Source organism: Meriones unguiculatus, chromosome 1 (assembly GCF_030254825.1).
Source record: "Meriones unguiculatus strain TT.TT164.6M chromosome 1, Bangor_MerUng_6.1, whole genome shotgun sequence".
In the NCBI taxonomy this organism is placed as follows: Eukaryota; Metazoa; Chordata; class Mammalia; order Rodentia; family Muridae; genus Meriones; species Meriones unguiculatus.
In genome coordinates this window covers 137,939,867-137,945,984 of record NC_083349.1, presented here as the reverse complement: position 1 = coordinate 137,945,984, position 6,118 = coordinate 137,939,867, and the positions used below count along the sequence as shown (strand labels likewise).

The following is a 6,118-nucleotide window of genomic DNA, read 5'->3' as shown; positions in this document are numbered from 1 at the left end:
GTGTCTTAAGTTAGCGTCTTTTTAAAAAAAATTATTTATTTTTTTATAAGTTACAGTTTATTCACTTTGTATCCCAGCTGTGGCCCCCTCCCTCAATCTCTCCCAATCACACCCTCCCTCCCCCATCTCCTCCCATGCCCCTCCCCTCTGGATATTAGCCCTTTGTCAGATGGATTGGTGAATATCCTTCCCCAGTGTGTAGGCTGTCATTTTGTTCTGGGACAGTGTCCTTTGCTTTACAGAAGCTTTTCAGTTTCATGAGGTCCCATTTATTGATGATCTTAGATCCTGTGTTATTGATGTTCTGTTCAGAAAGTTGTCTCTGAAGCCAATTAGGTCAAGGCTCTTCCCTACTTATTCTTCTAACAGGTTTAGTGTGTCTGGTTTTATGTTGAGGTCTTTGATCCATTTGGACTTTAGTTTTGTGCAGAGTGATGAATATGGTTCTATTTGCATTTTTCTAAATGGAGACATCCAGTTAGACCAGCAGCATTTGTTGTAGATGCTGTTTTTTTTTTTTTTTTCCATTTGGTTTCTTTGTCAAAAATCAATTATCTGTAGGTGTGTGGGTTTATTTCTGGGTCTTCTATTCAATTCCATTGATCCATCATTCTGTTTCTTTACCAATACCATGAAGTTTTTATTACTATTGCTCTGTAGTATAGCTTGAAATCAGGAATGAAGACACCTCCAGATGATCTGTTGTTGTACAGGATTGTTTTAGCAATTCTGTTTTTTTTTTTTTATATGAAGTTGAGAATTGTTCTTTCAAGGTTTGTAAAGAATTGTGTTGGTATTTTGATGGAAATTGCATTGAATCTGTAGGTTGCTTTTGGCAGGATGGCCATTTTCCCTATGGTAAAATTCTGAAAATTTTTTCACTTAAACATTTATATAGCTACATAGAACATCTTTCAAATGTGATTTTGTTTTTTTCCATGACAGTTAATATTATTCTGTGCTATGTAATCCTTGAGGGATAGCTCATCCCCTCAGAAAGCTCTTTATGGTAGTTTGATATGCCTAACATGTTTGTAGTGTTTGGTAATGTCCACCACGTCAAGTGGTCAGGATCCAGCCAATTCTTAGTGATTACTACATTCCCAAGTCAGTGGGACAGTCTTCTTGCCAACATAGATATGAAAATGAAGACAGCACAGTAACTTTTTCTATTTCAATACCAAAATTCAAAGGAGAGACAAGGGAGAAAATAAAGACAATTTGCAATTACTACATTCAGCATTCCTAAGGCAATCCTAAGGCAGTTAGAAATATTTTTACATATATTTTCCAATTTATGTATTTTTTATTTATTGTATTATTTAAATTATTAGCGTCTTTAAGGAGGTTTGTTAGTAGAAGTGATAATAATATATTTGCATTGCTTCTGATTTTAGTGGGAAACCCTTTTGTCCCTAATTTTAGAAAGATTGCTTGCTGTTGTGTTGGAGTAAGGCATATTTACATTACTATTTTAAGAATTATCCATCAATTCTTAGTTTATTCAGGGACTTATGAAACAAATACATGTCAGACTATGACAAAGCAAGCGCTTGGTCCTGTGGCCTATATTATTAGCTATTTATATGTAAGGTGAATAATCTTTTTTATTTTTTATATTAATTACAGTTTGTTCACTTTGTATCCCAGCTGTAGCCTATCTTAACAGTGTGGTCTTTGGTTACTCATTTTAAATGCTTACATGGCCACTTCTCAGTGAGACTGGGCTCCATGTTCCATTGCAGTTTTTGTTTCAATCCTTTAGGTAAATGCTTTCACTATAAAATGAATTTTAGAGATTTTTCAAACTGTATTTGTTATTTACGGTAGGAAATTATTGACTTTAGGTTCCTTTTGTAGGTTAGTGCATCTAAAACATTTCTTTTTGTGGTGATTATTCTATCTGGCCCATAGTTCTCATCAGTGATAACATTTTTCATTGTTTTGCTGAAATAGTTTTGGTTTTAAATTATATTTTGTGTATTTATAAATATAGACTGTCTATTTAATTGCTGTTTCTTGTTTAAATCCCTATTTCCTTTCCAAGTTTCTAGGTCTGAGCGCTCACTTGTTTCTTATTTTTAGCTAGCTAATGATATATATCTGTCTTGTTAGTTTTGTCAGGTGTCTTTGTATATCATTTGTTTGCTGTTTCAATGCCTGATCACTTTGCTTCATGATTTATATACATTTTAAACTTTTTATTGGTTCTTTGTTAATTTCACCCCAATCCCACTCACATCCCTCTCCTCTCATACCTTTCTTCCACCTTTGCAACCTCCTGACTCCCAACAGAGGAAGAAATGTCTTGTTGTGGAAGCTGTAGTGTGTCACAGTGTGTGCTACAGGTTTGTCCACTTATTTTCTTGCACCTGTTCATTGCAATGAGTCCATGGTCTGGTTTGAGGCTTCTGGCTTCTGCTACACTACCAGTACTGGACCCTCACTGGGACTCCTTCTGGATATCCTGTTGTCTCCCTGTGCCGTGGAGATTCTGTAGTTTCGGATCTGTAGGCTCTGCCCCTTCAAGCACTCAGGCAGTTCATCAAGCCAGATGATGGGGAGGGCCAGTTCAAGACCTGGGATCAGAGCCTGAGAAGTATGTGAGCTGGTGAGCTCACCAGTTCCTCTGCACACACAACATCAGGAAAGCTCTCCTGTCCTGCTCTGGCTAGCCTATCCAATGCTGCTGCCAGCATGGGGCAGAGTCAGCTCTCTTGCTCTCATGCCCGTGTGGCTGACTCCTCCAAGCCCATTGCCCGTTCCATCAGGACCAGCTCTACCGTGCAGCCCAGGCAAGGTGCAGAACCTCCTCTCTCAAGAGCTTCAATTGGAGAGAGACCAAGCCAGTTCTCCCACTCTCTTGACCCTGGGGCCAGCTCTCTCACTTGGATAGGTGGCAAGGGACGAAGAGAGGAGGGCATCTTTTCCTAGTTGGCGCCACTGTACAGCAGACAGGAGTCAGGGTTAGCTTCTGGTGCTCGCACCCGCGGGGCCAGCTCACCCACACTTCCCATGTCCCGGGCCATCTCTATTATGCTGCCCAGGTGAGGGGCAGGGACTGCTGTCCTGAGTGCTGCAGCAGGTGAGGGACAGGACCAGCTCTCCTGTTTTCATGACTCCAGGGCCAGCTCTCCTACCAGCCATAGTTGGCAAGGGGTGCTGATTGGGGAGGGTATCTCTCCCTCACCCATGTCACAACACAGCAGACAAGGTGCAGGGCCTGCTCTCCCAAGTGCTGCAGTAAGAGAGGAGCGGGACCAACTCTCTTCCCAGCTGCAGGTGGCATGGGCAAAAGTGAGGGCAAGAACCTCTCCCTCCCGGAAGCAGCCACACAGATGAAAAGAGGCAGGGCTGTTCTCCTGAGTATAGCAGCTGGCCAGGGGCAGGGTCAGCTCTCTTGTTCTCATGCCTCCAGGGATGCCCACGCGAGGGGTGTAGCCAGTTCTACACAGCCAGTTCTACACACCCAGGCATCAACATGTCCCTGGGTGGCAGCATAGACCAGGGTTGTACACCTGGATTTTGGTGGTAACAGACCTCTCCAACTGCAGAGCCGGTTGCAGCACAGACCAGGACCCAATCTTGGTCCCACAAGGCATCACCGGCTACTCACATCAGGCTATTCCTCACTTCTCTAGAGTCTCCAGTTCATCCTCTTTTCACTGTGCCCACACCCTACTGCTTGTCTTTCTCTTCCATTTCCTTATTATTTATTTGCTTGAGTTAGTGGCACCAAGGGTCTCAGAATGTCTGGGGTCACCTCAGGAGTGGTCTCAGAGGTATTATGCCCCAATCCTGCACTGGGCAGAGGTCATTTCGGGCGTGGTCTGCCCTCCAGGTCTGCCCTGTGCCAGACTGGTGGTCACCTCAGGTTAACTCTTTGTCCGGGGTCCATGGCAGCCGACTGGTGGTCATCTGGGACTCTCAGGAACATCCATGTGGCCCCACGTGGGCATTATCTGTCTTGGGCTCACTCGTGGCCCGGGCCTGCAGAATTCTTCTGGTCTTCAGCCCGATCCCAGCCTTGGGAACCCACTCAGGCCTGTGTGGTGCCCGATTGGCGGTTGTCTGTACCTCCTGGTGCTGGGCCGGTGGATGTTTCATGGAGTGTGAGGCCACTAATCATTTAGACGTTCACAGGTCAGAAGAGTGAGCACAGATAGACCCTCTCTCGTCTTTACTACCTGACACATGTGACCCGGCGGCCACACCTGCAATGCCTTTAGGGCAGGGTGTATGTATCTTCTTTCTTCCCTCTTCCTTTAGTCCACTGCTCATTATTAGCTTAAAGCAGTTGACTTTAACGGGTATTTTAACGACTGTTATGTGGTTCACTAGCATTTTGGGGGGTTAAAACTGACTGCATTTTCTAAATGCTTCCTATTTTTGAAAGATCTTTTTGTGAGAATTCATGATCAAACTTTCTTACTTACTTGCTTAGCTCTTATGTTCGATCTTATATTCTATTCCAGCTCTTTGATTTTTTTCACTTTTGTGTTATGAAAGACATTGAAATTTGCTACTGCTTGGTCTATTCCATTTTATTTTCATTTTTGAATGTAGTTTTGCCCTCCTAAATTATTTATGTGTTACTTTTATGTACAAGTATTGAAAGCTGTTTCCACTGTTTGCAAATTTTCGCATTATAATTATTCATATTTGTAGTGATGCTTTTATTACTGAATTGTCTTCTTTATATATCAAAATTAAAATTCTGACTTTCTTTGGAGTTTTTAAGTTCAAATTTTCCAACATTCATTTTTAATCATGCTGAATCCTTTTTTTTTGAACTTTACATTATTTTTTTCTTTTTCTTTCTTTTTTAAAATTATTTTTATTTCTATTAATTAAAGTTTATTCACTTTGTATCCCCCCTGTGCCTCCCTCCTTCCTCCCCTCCCAATCCCACTCTCTCTCCCTCTTCCCCACCTGTACCCCTCCCGTAGTCCACTGATAAGGGAGGTCCTCCTCCCCTTCCCTCTGATCCTAGTGTATCAGGTCTCATCAGGAATGGCTGCATTGTCTTCCTCTGTGGCCTGGTAAGGCTGCTCCCCTCTCAGGGGAAGGTGATCAAAGAGCAGACCAATCAGTTCCTGTCAGAGACAGTCCTTGTCTCCATTACTGTGAACCCACTTGGACACTGAACTGCCATGGGCTACCTCTGTGCAGGGGTTCCAGGCCATCTCCATGAGTGGTCCTTGGCTGGAGTATCAGTCTCAGAAAAGACCCCTGTGGTCAGATCTGTTGCTCTCCTTGCGGAGCTCCTGTCCTCTCCAGGTCTTACTATCATCCCACTTCTTTCATAAATTCTCTGCACTCTGTCCAAAGTTTGGCTATGAGTCTCAACATTTGCTTTAATACCCTGCAGGGTAGAGCCTTCTAGAGGCCCTCCGGTAGGCTCCTGTCCTGTTCCCTGTTTTCTCCCTCCTCCGATATCCTCCTCTTTGCCATTCTGAATGGGGATTGAGCATCTTACCCAGAGTCCTCCTTGATTAGCTTCCTTAGGTGTACAGATTTTAGTTAGTTTATCCTATATTATATGTCTAGTATCCACTTATGAGTGAGTATATACCCTGTGTGTCTTTCTGCTTTTTCAATAACTCACTCAAGATGATCTTTTCCAGTTCCCACTATTTACCTGCAAATTTCATGATTTCCTTGTTTTTTTTTTTATCACTGAGTAATATTCCATTGTGTAGATGTACCACAATTTCTGTATCCATTCCTCAACTGAAGGGCTTCTGGGCTGTTTCCAGCTTCCGGCTATTACAAATAAAGCTGCTACAAACATGGTGGGGCAGATGTCCTTGTTGTACTTGAGTGTCTTTTGGATATATGCCTAGGAGTGGAAAAGCTTCTGTAAAGCAAAGGACAGTGTCCTCAAAACAAAATGACTGCCTACAGATTGGGAAAGGATCTTCACCAACCCTATATCTGACAGAGGGCTAATATGCAGGATATATAAAGAACTCAAGAAGTTAAACAGCAACAAATCAAGTAATCCAATTAAAGAATGGGGTACAGAGCTAAACAGAGAATTCTCAATAGAGGAATATCAAATGGCAGAGAAACACTTAAAGAAATGTTGAACATACTTATTCATCAGGGAAATGCA

The 6,118-nt window shown here is 42.6% G+C and overlaps 1 pseudogene; it reads right to left on the bottom strand.

The window, feature by feature from the left end:
* Positions 1 to 4,109: 4,109 nt before the first annotated feature.
* Positions 4,110 to 4,235, bottom strand: LOC132651913 (small nucleolar RNA SNORA17; annotated as a pseudogene).
* Positions 4,236 to 6,118: the final 1,883 nt, after the last annotated feature.